This window comes from Malania oleifera, chromosome 2, assembly GCF_029873635.1.
Source record: "Malania oleifera isolate guangnan ecotype guangnan chromosome 2, ASM2987363v1, whole genome shotgun sequence".
Taxonomy (NCBI): Eukaryota; Viridiplantae; Streptophyta; class Magnoliopsida; order Santalales; family Ximeniaceae; genus Malania; species Malania oleifera.
Window position 1 is genome coordinate 121,083,612 of NC_080418.1, and position 15,187 is coordinate 121,098,798.

Sequence of the window (15,187 nt, forward strand, 5' to 3'; positions counted from 1 at the left end):
TCTATTTTTTCTCATTTTGCAAGCCTAATCGAAAGAGGAATATGAGCAAATAAATTTGAGCTCTCTACTTTCAAATTCAAGCTCAGATCAATCACCCTAAAGATAAGATTCACCTTCTTTTTTCTTCGATTTTCATTTGAGTCTTTTATGGATTTTCTTGAGTTTTCTTTGATTTTTTGGGAAGCAAACGGACCTAAAGCCTAAATTAAATTAACCTAAATTTTGGGCTTATATCTAGATGAGTATTGGTTTGAGGGTATTGGTCTTGAGGCCTCTGGATTGAACTAGGTTTAGGCTAGGTTAGGTAATGGATTGGGCTTAATTGGGTTTTAGTTTAATGTAATTGGACTTAGCCAACTGGACCAATTAGGCTTTGTGGACTTGCGTATAATCGAATGAGTGGGCCTTAAGCTAGTGGACTATTGGGTTTAATTAGGCCCAATTAGGTTAAATGCTAGTTAATTTTAAAGTGAACTCAATTGGGCATTGGTAAAATTAAATGGCCCTAATGTCAATGAATCTAATGTGTTCTAGGTTAAGGGTAATTGGGCTTTGATGGCTAGTTTTTGGGCTAAATTAACTCAAACACAATTGGGCATGATTTGATTTGAGCTAGTTTAACAGGATCAACTGGGACTTGTGCCTAGTCGAACTATTAAGCTTTGGGAAGGTTTAGTTAATTGGATTAAAGGATCAATTGACCCAGGTCAAGGGTTGACTTGGGTCTTGGGTAAACAAGTCAATTGACTTGGACCTCGATTCCTAGGTTGGGTCTAATGTATTTGAATATGGGCTATCAGACCCAAATTGGTTATGACATTCAAGTTTTTGGGTTAAAACTTCATATACGGACCAAGTACCTAGGATTGATATTGAGGATTTCAACAATTTTTCATTCAAAATTTTAAAAGGAATCAGTTTGAATTTTTTGTGCTTGAACCCATACTTACAAACTCATAATCAAACTAAATTAAAGGAAATCAACACTAACCTTTTTATTTCTCTGCTTCTAGATCCCTCAAACCAACCAGCTCCTCTTTGCCCAAACCACTTTTATTCTATACTACCAAGCCTCTGCTACCTTGGCAATTTGAGCCCTTCAATTTTCAACTCTTCCCAATTTCTTCAATCTCAACCACTCAACCTTTTTCTCATCTTTTCAGTATCCAATTTTCTCTGAAATATTTCCTACTCTTTCAAATAATCAGTTCTCCTTGAGTATTTTCCCCAATTGTTCTCCTCAATTGTTCTCCCCCATCATCCTTTTGAAATCTTCTATTTGTAGGCTCCGAAGAGAACAACCCAATTAAGTTTGATTGATCAATCAATTCAAATTGATCAATTAAACTTAAAACAAATGTGTTGATAAAATTCAATTGGTCAATCAATTTTTAATTGTTTAATCAAATTTAACACAAATTTGTTCTTTTATTCTAATTTATCAACTAAAGCTTTTTTGTGATGTGTGTGCAGGTGCAAGTATGGATGCTGGCCAGTGGACTTTATTTTTTTGTTTTTATTTTTTATTTTTTTCTATTTTCCATGTATTTTTCCCATTTTCATAATATTTACAAAAATATGTACAAACTCAACAATTGTATGGGAAATTTTACCTAGATAAAGACCGATGCAGGCACTAAAAATTCAAATTTTGCTATGTAAAGACCTAGACAAAATTGGGTATCTAAAAACTCTTATATGAATTTCAACTAAAAGATATACATGCATACATACATACATACATATATATATATATATATATATAGAGAGAGAGAGAGAGAGAGAGAGAGAGAGAGAGAGAGAGATAGAGAGAGATAGAGAGAGAGAGAGAGAGAGAGGTGAAACTAGAAAAATTTCGTAGCAGGGGCAAAATAATAGATAAATAAATGAAATTTTTTTATATATTTTTCAAGACAATTAAACAATATATGCATACATTCACATTTGACACTAACAATAATTATTATAATTATTTTTATTCACTAAAAAGTCCTTATTTCCATGTTTCTTACCTTTGAAGATTGGGGTTGGGCCTCCCATTTAACTCACCAATCTTCCCTTGTTTCCTTTCTGACTTTTTAATAGGGACATCGGTCCACACCTCTATATATATATATATATATATATATATAGATAGTTTTATTGAATTATCATCACGAAAGGTTTGTTGATACTTCCCTTGTTTCCTTTCTGACTTTTTAATAGGGACATCGGTCCACACCTCTATATATATATATATATATATATATATATATAGTTTTATTGAATTATCATCACGAAAGGTTTGTTGATTCAATATATTTTTTTATCTACTCTATCTTATATTTCATATTTCTTTTCCTTTTTTTTAATTTAAATTCAAATTTTCTTATTTTTGACTAATGAATTTTAAGAAGCGCAATCTGTACATCCCTTTAATCCTTTTAATAATTCTTAGAGTTGATAATTAAAAGACTTAATTAAGGACAGCTGTGCTGCATAATATTACCAAATTAGGGTGTAATGATTTCTCCTTGCACCAGCTTAATAAGCCTAACCCACCAAACCTAACAACCCCTCCTCCCACTCAATGCTGAGGTAGGAGTGCACTGGACCGGGTGGGACCACCCCATCCTTCACCCCTACCCATAGCGTGCTTTCTAGTTTCTACGCCACTTTGCACTGAAAATACACCATCACTCACATGCCCACCTTCACGTGCTGCTTATTCAGTACTCATTACCCCAAGAGTCAGTCAAAACTTCAATTTATTTAATAAATAAATTGAACGAGTTTAAGTTGAGTGCCGTGACTGGTTTAATTTGATATATATATTATATTATATTAAAAAAATATTAATTAAAGAAATATACTATTTTCTGCATTTAATTTTTTTTATTAAGATATTAATAAATAAAATAAAAGAATGTGGTTCTTTTAAAAAATATATATATGCCACTTAATATGCATTATTTTTTAAAAAATTAAAAATAAATAAATTATATTTTAAAACAAGTTCTTAGCGACTACTTTTCTATGACCCGTTTATTAAACAAGTGGGTTTGGATTTATATGTTAGTCACTTGTTAGTAAATGGATCGATCCGAGTCCAAACCTGTTTAATCTCTACCTGTTTATGACCTATCTAAACCCAATCCATCAGCCCGTTTTGCCACCCTTAATCCTAGGTTTGAATTTCATATATTCAATTTATATTTATATAAATTTGGTAATATTAAATTTTATTAAAATTTAAGCAAATTTAAATCTAAGAGTTAAAATTCATATTCCTAAATATTAGAAGAAAAAATTGTTTTTGAGAAATCAAATTTTAATCTCTTGTTTTGATAGTTGAGAGGTGTGTCATTTGAGTTAAACTTTGATTTCTCTTAAGGATGATTGGAATTTTAGTGTTGACGGGCTCTATTTTTAGGGTCAAGAGAATTAAGAATATAAAAAAATAAAAAATAATTTATTTCGCATCATGTAGTTAAAATTTAATGGACTTTTGAAGAGAAAAAATAAAATAAAATACAACACTCTCCTCAATATACAATAATTATACTAGAGATAGTTCGTTGATTAGTTTTATAAAAAGATTGAAACAGTCAAATATCATGTAATGCACTTATAACATTATTTATTCAAATTTATAATTTGTGAATCTTAATTTACTTAAAAATATTTTAAATTTATTTTTTTGACATAAAAATAAATATAAAATTAATCATTTAATTGAACATCAGCTTGAAGGATAAGATTTTTAACAATATATATATTATTATTATGTGTCTAAAAATATTTTTATTCGTAAATATCAAAATATTAGGCCATCTTAATTTCAAATTTTCTTATTATTACGTAACTATTTTTTATTTTTTTTTCATTTTCAAAAACACTAGCTAGCCTAAAAACTCAAAATGTATAATCAATTTTTCATTTTAAAATAGGAAAAAATTATATTAAAGTAAGAATGTTTTGGTCTACTAACTCCTCACAAGTGGAAAAGATTAATTTTAAAGTTAGAATTTATATTGTAGGCTTCATACCGCATTGAGAGCAACTTTTTTTTTTTTTTTCCTTTCATTTTCTCACTCAATTATAGTTTTTAACAATCATCCAAAAAATTTGATCCATTTGGTATTTGTAAACACCCAATTTGGTCCGGCCCAAATATAACAAATGCGTCGTTATTATTATTATTATTATTATTATTATTATTATTATTATTATTATTATTAGTGTAGACACCCTAATGTTTATCAGGTCTTTTTCAAAAGACCCAGTATAGTAAAATTGACTTTAAAACTGATTAGAGCTCCGATTGTTTCAATTTTAAGTTCTTTTCAAAATTAGAGTCTCATTATCGAAATCAAGGTCATTTCAAAATAGTCTTACTATTTTAGATCGAGTCCCAATATTCTAGGAAAGTTTTGAGTTCTCTCTGCACTGAGCTTTTACAAAAATTTCTTTAGTTGCAAAATCAATCTCTTTCCTTATTCAAGGGTTGCAAAATAAACCAAAAGCAAGCATTCTTAAAATAAACCCTTTCGGTTTTAAAAGTCAATTTCTTTCTTTCAAAATAAGTCCCACTGATCGGAATGAATTTTAAATTTTCACTTTTAGTTGAGGTCCTTAAGTTGAATCTTTTATTTCTTTCCTTTTTGAGTTGGAAATCATGCTAGTTGTAAAATTAGTCTCTTCTAAATTTTACAAGAGGTTCCACAAATAACCCTCTCATTGGATTGGATGGTGTTTTCAAAGTCTAGGTTCCATGATGAATTTCAAAATTAAGTCATGGTTGGTTTAAAATTTGAGTTTTAGATATAAGGAATTGAAAATTTTTAATTAAGTGGGTCCTTTAAGAGCCGGATGCTTTAGGTGGGGTCTTAAAGTCATTTTTAATTATCAGGTTTTTCTTAGGGACAAAATTGTCTAAATGTGACATGGAATTGCAATTGGAATATTAGAAAGGTGAGGTCACATTTTATTGAAAGGGGAAGGTGCACATGTACAATTGCAGTGCTAGGCACACAAGCAATGTAGGATATAAAAATGGAGTGTACACTAAGGAATTAACATGACATACATACCCAAAAAAAAAAAGCACCAAATAGAGGAGTACACAAATAATGGTTGCAGGAGGAGCAACCCGGGGATACATTCGTACAGAAAATGACAAAATATAATAAAATAGAAAATATATATACAAAATTCAATGAAAATGAAGATGCCAAGCTGTCCACTACCAAGCTGCCACCTAGAATGTTCTCCCTCAAAGCCCCTGTGCACAGAAAAGCCACTAAATCAATCTGTTAGCAGAAAATTCAAAAAATAAAATAAAATCAAAAAGTAGAATCACACGTGGGAGTGGTTAAGAGGAATCATTCCCTGCCAAGTTTGTTGGTGGGGGAATCGGTTAGTAGAAGAGGGATTTTGGCGCCAAGAAGGTCACCCCACCTCCCTATAAATAGGGAGGCTCACACACTGCAAAGGGCACCAGGGGAGAAGCATAAGATGAAATGCTGAAAAAATAGAGACACCCCTCGAAAAAGCAAGAATACCCTGTAGAAATTGAGAGGGAAATTATTAGAGCATCAAAGCCCCTGTAGAAAAAATTTGGAGAGCACTAGGGAGAACTCCGTAGAGTTAGGGAGAGAAAGAAAAGCTTAAGAGGAGGAGACCCTGCTCAGTTGAGAATTGTAGAAAGGGAACTCTACAGAAATAGATCCGCAGAGCACTCAGAACACGTAGAATTCCCAGTCAAATAGATACAAGAGGGAGAAGGAGAGAAGGCTAGAGGAGTTGAAGACTTGAGGTCTCTCCCCCTACCCAGGACTCAGGTTCATACTCGAATCCGAATTCAGTCCCACAACACCTAACCCAAACCCGAACCTAGGTTCAGATCTTCCAACACTCACCACACCTGAATCCCAAACTCCCAGCCTGCATTCGGGTTTGAACAACTCGAACCTAACCCCTTTGATGATCAGTCCCCTAGAGCTTGGTTTGTAATCCAAGACACCCAGCCCACATGTGTTGTAAACTCTCAAGCACATGCCCTTTTTTAAAGAGTAAAACCCCAAGCCTATTTCAGTTTGAAATAAAAACCCATCTATTCTAAATCCCAGGACCGTTTGTCATTTAAGAGACCCCCAACCCGTTTTATTTTAAATATGTAATCGAGCCAAGCCCATTTAGAAACTCGCCCTCCCCCTCTTGAAGCCCACCGACTCTGTTTGAGAAATAAGCCCACTAGTCTCTTTTAAAAAACTCCAAACCCGTTTAAAAATATAACTAAGCCCACTGACTTCGTTTTAAATGGGCCTGCCAACTTGTTTTTAAAATTTGACCTCTAACCCATCTCCTAAAAATCACCGGAGGCCCAACTCAAAAGCAAACCCCCAGCCTACTCACGAAACAACTCATTGGGTTGACTCACGTGAGTCAACTCCAGTTCCACTCATTAGGTCAAAATGAGGTGACTTGTCTTCATCCCTGAAACCCGCAAGATTACAACCAGACCACCATATCCTTCACACAATCAGATCATCACCCAGGAAAAAGTATCACACCCCAAGGCCCGCACTCGTTTTTACACATCAGATTTCACAGAGAAAAGTAACAAAATTAGAAATGCAGGAAGTAGATTTTACTTAGCTATATAAGTAAATCATGAGGGGCCTCGGGGGGGCTTTATACAAAGGGCACAAGCAGGGTTTCAAGGAAGCTTTTGTAAAGACCCGTAGAATTATGGTAATTAAATAATAAAAGAAAAGAGAGGAACAGGAAAATTCTAAAAGAGAACTTACAAGGTCTCGTCGACGAATGCAGGGTTCTCGTCGACGAGTATCCTTCTTTGGATCGTCAACTTGAACACATGTATCGTCAACAAGAATTTACCAAGAGGCTGTTTTCAGGCTCTGAATTTTGTCGATGAGGGTAGTGTGTTCATCGACGAACTTGCTTCTTTGCCTGGTCGACGAAACCAGGAGTATAAGTAGCCAAAAAATTCTTTTCTGCGAGCAAAATTGACATGCAGGACTCTCTCTCTCTCTCTCTCTCTCTCTCTCTAGCTTCATCTCTCTCTGCTTCTCTCTAAGTTTTCAACCCCATTCTTTGCTGGTTCGACGATCTTAAGTAGCTACGTCACTCCTAGGAATATTCTCTTCAAATATGCTGGAGTGATTTTGAATAGGCCAACTTGCGAACCATTCGAAAACAAGGGTAAGTATTTTATTTGAGTGTTTTTAGTATTATCCAGCTCATTTGAGGTTAGATTCTGCATTATATGCGAATATACTGGGGTATTGTGAAGTAAAATCAGGGTATTATACTTTCAGAAATGATATATGGACTATAGTTTAGGAAGTAAGCATATGTGGATTTGGGGAAAAATGTATGCGATAATTTTTAGGCAAATTCATTTGTTTGATTGGGCTATCATGTGTGTTATTTTAGGATGTTGAAATTATGAATGTTGCACACGTGGGACTGTAAATAGTGACTAGTGTTCAGATAGTCAAGTAAGGGAAATATGCTATGCTCGGAATTTTAGTATGAATATCAGCAAAAATGACATGTTTTACCAGATTATTATGATTATTCAGATTATAAAATATTAGTATAGCATAAAATACAGATTTTAGAGCATGTGAACTTATTCATTTAAATCGTGTGGCATGAGCTTATAGCAAATTAGAACAGTATTTATGCAGCTACCAATATCATGTTTTACAGTATACTAGTACAAGATATCAAGGGATTTATTTATATATTTTATGGAATGATCAATTTACAGTACATATACAAATTGAAATTATATAGTATATTTAAAACATGTTTTATAGCAAATGTAGAGAAACATATATTTTTAGCAGTTTGAGAACACCATGATTTCAAAACCATAACACTCAGATTATCAGATACATAGAAATACAGTCATTAAATATTCAGATAGTTACTCAGATTTTCAGAACGGTTTTGTAATGTTATGGTTATTTCAAAATCATGGAAAAATAGTATTATAGAATTATCAGTTACATATATAGTATCAAACCCTGATAGATCAGATTCAGTTAGCAGGGTACGGTATCGTAGCTATATTTAGTTCAGAGTACAACCACATAACTCAGATAGTATGTGGTATTTAGCAGTCGATAGTGCCTATGTTGTGGATAGGCTCCCCGTTAGTTAGGATTGAGGAAGCTGATCTGACTTTTGGAGTTTAGTTAACTTATCCTAGTCGGCCAGCCAGGATAGGTCCTGCCTTTGGGTTGCACAACCCTATCATGAGGGGTTTAGTGGTTGGGGTTTGTTGTTTTAAATCACTGGACTCAGTCATCCATCTAGGGAAAACTTTCTCAGTTATTATATATAACAAAATATACACTTACCAACAATCTGCAAACTCTAAGATAGAAACACATTGTTGCTTCTTTCCATTTCAGGGTGATTTGATTTTAACCCCTTCCCCCCCCCCCCCCCCCCCCAAAAAAAATGAAAAATGCACACCAAATGGGGTTTGGAATAGTCAGCAACAAGAATGTCAATCGATGATCTAGACTCTTAGAAATAATGTTCATACCTGTTAGCATATTACCCTAATCTTTATGATTTGGTCAGTCTCCATTATTTCTGTAATTAGAGCATGATTTGTGTAATTAGCATTAATGTCATTAATGATTTACCTTTGTGAACTTGTTTCCTTCACCAATAAAAAGATGACCCTTGTACAGTTTTATATATGCTTGAATATAAAAGTTATTTACAACTCTTTCTTTCTTCTATTAGTTTTAACATGGTATCAGAGCCAAGTTGGGTTCTTGACCGCTAGTTGGTGTCTTTCTTTTGGTTCCGACACTCTCTCGCCATTGGTATTCTAATACCATAAATCGATTCCATTGCTCTAGAGTTTTTCACTTGGTCCAAAAATCATTTTGATTCGACACTATACACCTCACGAGCCCAATCACCAGTGGCCAAACTCCGCCGCCATCATCTCCGACGACCTTCCAAAATTTTCTAGCCACCGTCCGCCGCCACTTTTGGCGGAGCTTCGGCAAAGTTGGTTTTCTTTGACTAGTTTTTCGTGCTCATTCAATCGATGCCCTCTTTTTGCTCTAAATCGGTCAGCATTATCATTTTTTTTTTTATGGCTTCTTTAAATGATGTTGTTCGCCCTATAGAGATTGTTTTGAATGGCGCCAACTATAATGCTTGGACCCAACAAATGTCAGTTTTTCTGATTGGTCAGAGATTATGACGTTTTGTCACTAGAACAAAACAAAAACCCACAAAAATTGACAAGCAATCCACAGAGGAGTTTGATGAGGCTCTTGATGAATGGGAAAGTACTCACTGTAAGATCCTTTCTTGGTTTATTAATACATCAGTTCCTTCCATTTAGAGTCTACTTCCTAAGTTTCGAAATGCCAAACTTGCTTGAGATTTTTTGGTAAAATGATACAACTATGGTAGTGATGCTACTCTCGAGTTTCAGTTGGAAACTAGGCTTTCCTAGATGCGTTAGGAACCTGGACAGTCTATTGTCGAGTTTTATGCTCAGGTTAGTAGCATTTGGGATCAGCTTTCTCAAGCTGACCCTGCTTTTTCTGATGAGCAGTCAATTAAGCTTTTTGTTGCATATCAAGATTGTTGTTAGTTCATATATTTTATGATGCATATCCAGGATGAATTTGAGAATACTTGAGCATCTTTGTTACGTCAATCTCCTCTTCCTACACTTAAGGTTGCTCTTGTGGAGCTAATTTTTAAGGAGACACGACAATAGACTCATTGGGTTCATTCTACCGATATGGTCTTGGCTACTGCTCCATTTAGCTCATCTACTTCGGCTAATCCTGCTGCAGCTGTTGCTTCTTCTAAACCATGTCGTTTCAATGGCCAATGCCACTATTATAAGGCAAACGACCACCGTATTTTCGATTGTCCTAAGAAGAAGGCTAAGGATGCTAGGGATGCTATTAAGGCTAAGTCATCTTACTTTTCCAAGCTTGTTGTTGTTGTCTCCACCAACTCCTCGGCTTCTGATTCATCTTCTGCACCTTCTTTGTCATCTCTTTCTGTAGCTGACCTTGAGGCAATTATCACCCAAGTTATATCTCGTACTTCTACTGCCTTATTAGTCTCCACAAGTAACTCTACATCTTGGTTTATTGACTCAGCATGTTGCAATCATATGACCTCTGATTCCTCTTTAGTGACTCATAGGAAGTCTTTAAATCTTGTTCCCTTAATTTATACTGCTGATGGTTCATATATGTTTGTTAGTCATCTTGGTCATGTTTCTACACCAACTCTTTCTATACCTGACACATATGTTGTGCCTAACTTGTCTCTAAATCTCCTTTTTGTTAGTCAACTTGTTGAAAGTGGTTTTATCTTAACCTTTTCTCACAAAGGTTGTGATTTACAGGATTCGAAGACAGGCCAGCTAGTAGGGACCGAGCATAAAGTTGGTTGCCTTTTCGAGCTCACATCTCTACATTTGCCTAGTTCTTGTTCTACTCTGTCTCTTACTGCTACCATGTCTTCTAGTGTTTGGTACTCTTATCTTGGTCATACCTCTTTGTCTCGTGTTCAGTCTTTAGCTTCTAGTGGTTGCTTAGGAAATGTTAAATTTGAACCTTTTGATTGGTAACTTAGGAAACAGAAAGTTTTATCTTTTAATGAAAGTAATTCTTTGTTTTCTACACCTTTTGATTTGGTTCATTCTGATATTTAGGGACCTGCTCCTATCTCTACTAAGGGCAAGTCTCGTTATTTTGTTATTTTTATTGATGATTACTCTCAGTATACATGGATTTATCTTTTTCATAATCGCACAGGGTTGCTTAATGCTTTTCGCAATTTTAAGCAGACGATAAAAACTCATTGCACCATTAAAGTTTTTCGGTCCGATAATGCCTTGAAGTATACTTCTACCCCTTTCATTGAAGAAATTAAATAGGCAAGCACCTTGTCCCATCGATGTTGTCCATCTACCTCCCAACGGAATGGTCGTGCATAACGTAAGCATCATCACATTCTTGACACTATTCGCTCTCAACTTTTCTCTACATCCCTCCCAAAATCCTTTTGGGGAGAAGCCGCTCTTACTGCTGTTTAAACTATTAATTGAGTTCCAACACCTACTCTTTCCAATAAATCTCCATATGAGGTCCTCTATGGAAAGGTACCTGATTATTCTCTTCTCAAAGTATTTGGTTGTGCTTGCTTTGTTTTACTCCCACCTCATGAACATACAAAACTTGAACCTCGCTCTCATCTTTGTTGCTTTCTTGGTTATGGCATTGAACACAAGGGTTATCAGTGCTATGACCCCATATCCAAGCGTCTTCGAGTCTCGACATGTTCAATTTTGGGAACACAAAATGTTCACTAATATCTCTCCACTTTCATCCAATTGTCCCTCATACTCTCTAATTTTCACGACCCTGCCATAGATCCCTCTCTAGATTTTTCCTCTAATGAAGGTCATGACAACTCATCAGGTGATAACTCCATGTCTGCCTCTTACGAACCTGGATCGTCTAATGATCATGCCATCGCATCCACTTCACCTAAGTCCTCTGATTTGGATGTTTGTTGTTCTAGTAGAGTAAGGGCACTTCCTACCTATCTTAGTGATTACCACTGTTTTTCTACTCTTGACTCTCTTCACGAGCCTCGCAATTATCGTGAAGCTTGTTCTGTTCCTATTTGGCAGCAAGCTATGTCCGAAGAACTTGACGCACTTCACAAAACTCATACTTGGGACCTAGTTGACCTGCCTTATGGAAAGACTATAGTTGGGAACAAGTGGGTGTATAAAAGGAAAACGAACTCTGACGGTTCTGAAGTAAGACATAAAGCTCGTTTAGTGGCAAAGGGCTTTACACAAGAGTATGATATTGATTATGAGGAGACATTTGCCCCCTATTACTCATATTACCTCCTGTTGGAATTGGTGTATTCCCAAGAGGGGAGTGAATTGGGTATTTATGAATTTTGTCCTAGATTCAACTAATCCAACAAGCAGTATTACACAAACCTAGGGTCTATCTATGCAATTATAAACCCAATCATTCACAATAATAAATCATGAACATTCAAGTGCTGAAATTTAAATTGCAAAAATTAAAAGCATCAAATATCTCAAAACGGATTTTCGAAAAATATTATGCATAAGAGATATTTGAGTATAAGCTTGTAAAAAAAATATTTTGCTTAAAAAATCACACTGCAAGCTTAGGAGTCTTGCAATACAAATGCTAAGGCTCACAAGCTTCCAAGTTTTTCCCACACACTGGATTTATTGATCAAATCGGGGTAAAAACTTTGGGTTAAACTCTTAATCGAAAAGCAATCATAATCACACCAATGAGAGCTTTAGCAATGGTGAGCTATGCAGGATGATGTAGGATACTCTCACTCAAGATTATTTTTCAAAGGAATGATCAATGGAAGAGTATATGGGTTGTGTATGAAGAAAGGGCTCTCAAAAATTCAAAGAAAAATTTTCTTAATCAAACTCCATAATCTTAACTTAAGTTGTGCAAATGAACTCATATTTATAGACATGTGAAGGATTATGATCGTTGGGGACACCAAGGGAATTATTAAAGTTATTTTAAAAGAGTTTAAGAAAATTAACCCTATTTTAACCCCAAATAACCTCGGTAAAAATTGTGCTACCCGAGAGGTTCGGTCGACCATTTTTAAGGTTCGATCGACCAGATTGCTCAGTTTGGTCAACCAGGGTGTTTTTGAACTAAGGAGTTGGTCGACCAAACTTAAGGTGATTTTGGAACCTCTGAGGTTCGGTCGGCTAAGTTTGGTTAACCAAAGTTGAGCATTCGATCAACCAGACCTTTTTCTTCTTCAAGTTCGGTCGACTAGGGCGTTGGGATTTTCCCATGTACCAGTTTGGTCGACCAGGGTGTTGACTCTCATTTTAAGCTTGGTCAACCAAATAGTCAAACCTTTGACACTGGGGAGGTTCGAACGATCGAAGGTCTTAGTATGTTTGGGGTTCAGTCGACCAAATGGTCAACTGTTGACCTAGGGAGGTTTGGTCGACCAAAGTTGTTCTGTATGTTAGGGTTTGTTCAAATGGCACACTAACTTTGTTCATTTAAGTCCTATTTTTGAAAATTAACTTCCCCTGATAGCATATTTGATAATGGGGACTTTCCTAAGTGCTAGTGTAAGGACATAGGGTCTTTTCAAAGGTCTTTTTACTTAGTCCCAAAAATCTGGCATTGATCGACCTTTGGTCGACCAAAGGGTGATCCCTAAGGTCAATCTATGGTCTTGAGCTTATAGTCCCTACCATGGATGACATGCATTAATTATTATAGACCGATAGATACTTATTACAGAACCAATGAATTGAAAATAAATTACAAAGAAATTGGACACTTTGGGTCTTCTTTTTCTTCAAGCCACTATGTGCCGCCATATGATTTTGCCAATTTGATCCTACACACAAACTTGGTAAGCATTAAATATCTTGTATTTGTTATTATAAAAAATGAGATAGGACTCAAAAATTCAACACCTCCGTTCGCTCCGTTTTGGTTGTTGCCTCTGCCCTGACGATGGCCTTTATTTCAAATGGATGTCAAGAATGCCTTCTTACATGGTGATTTGGCTGAGGAGGTATATATGCAGCCTCCTCCAGGGTATCCTCATCCTCCTGGTAAGGTTTTTCGTCTTCGACATGTATTATATGGGCTTAAGCAAGCTCCCCATGCTTGGTTTGCCAAGTTCAGCTCCACTGTTGCATAGCTTGGGTTTGCTTTTAGCCCCTATGATTCAGCTCTTTTTACTCGTCACACTGATACTGGCATCACTATACTACTACTTTATGTTGATGATATGATCATTACTGGTGATGATACTTCTAGTATTCATGAGCTTAAGCAGTTTTTGTGTCAGCTGTTTGAGATGAAACACCTCGGTTCTCTTAGCTACTTCCTCAACTTAGAGGTGTCCCCTACCTCTGATGGCTACTCTTTGACCCAAGCCAAGTATGCTTCTGATCTTCTCACATGTTTCGGTCTCACAAATTGTAAGATAGTTGATAGTCTGCTAGAGCCAAACATCAAACTTTATCTTACTGATGGGGAGCTCCTTTTCGATGCCACTCGTGACTGACAGTTTGTTGGGAGCTTGATTTATCTCACTGTCACTAGACTATACATTGCCTATACAGTGCACCTTGTTAGCCAGTTTATGTTGGCTCCTCTTTCTGTTCACTATGCAGCTGTTCTTCGCATCTTACGCTATGTGAAGGGAACATTATTTCATGGGCGTCATTTTTCCTCTCACTCATCCTTGAAGTTGTAGGTTTATTCTGATGCTGATTGGGCAAAGGACCCTACTAATTACCGGTTTACCATTGGTTTCCTTTTTCTACTTGGTGACTCTCTTATCTCTTGGCAAAGCAAAAAGCACACTATTGTTGCTCGCTCTAGCATTGAGACTAAGTATCAAGCCCTTGCTGATACTAAGTATCAATCACAAGTAGGGTTTAAAACATTTCTAATATAATGATCAAATATCTCAAAAAGGATTTTCGAAAAATATTATGCACAAGAGATATTTGAGTATAAGCTTGTAAAAAAAATATTTTGCTTTACAAATCACACAACAAGCTTAGGAGTCTTGCAATACAAATGCAAAGACTCCCAAGCTTCCAAGTTTTTCCCACACACTAGATTTATTGATCAAATCGGGGTAAAAACTATGGGCTAAACTCTTAATCAAAAAGCAATCACATAATCACAACAATGAGAGTTTTAGCAATGGTGAGCTATGTAGGATGATGTAGGATACTCTCACTCAAGATTATTTTTCAAAGGAATGATCAATGGAAGAGTATATGGGTTGTGAATGAAGAAAGGGCTCTCAAAAATTCATAGAAAAATTTTCTTAATCAAACTCCCTAATCTTAGCTTAAGTTGTGCAAATGAACTCATATTTATATACATGGGAAGAATTATGACCATTGGGGATACCAAGGGAATTATTAAAATTATTTTAAAACAGTTTAAGAAAATTAACCCTATTTTAACCCCAAATAACCTCGATAAAAATTGTGCAACCCGAAAGGTTCGGTTGACCATTTTTAAGGTTCGGTCGATCAGATTGCTCAGTGTTGAGTTAGGTGTAATCCCAAAGGGGGGGGGGGTGAATAGAG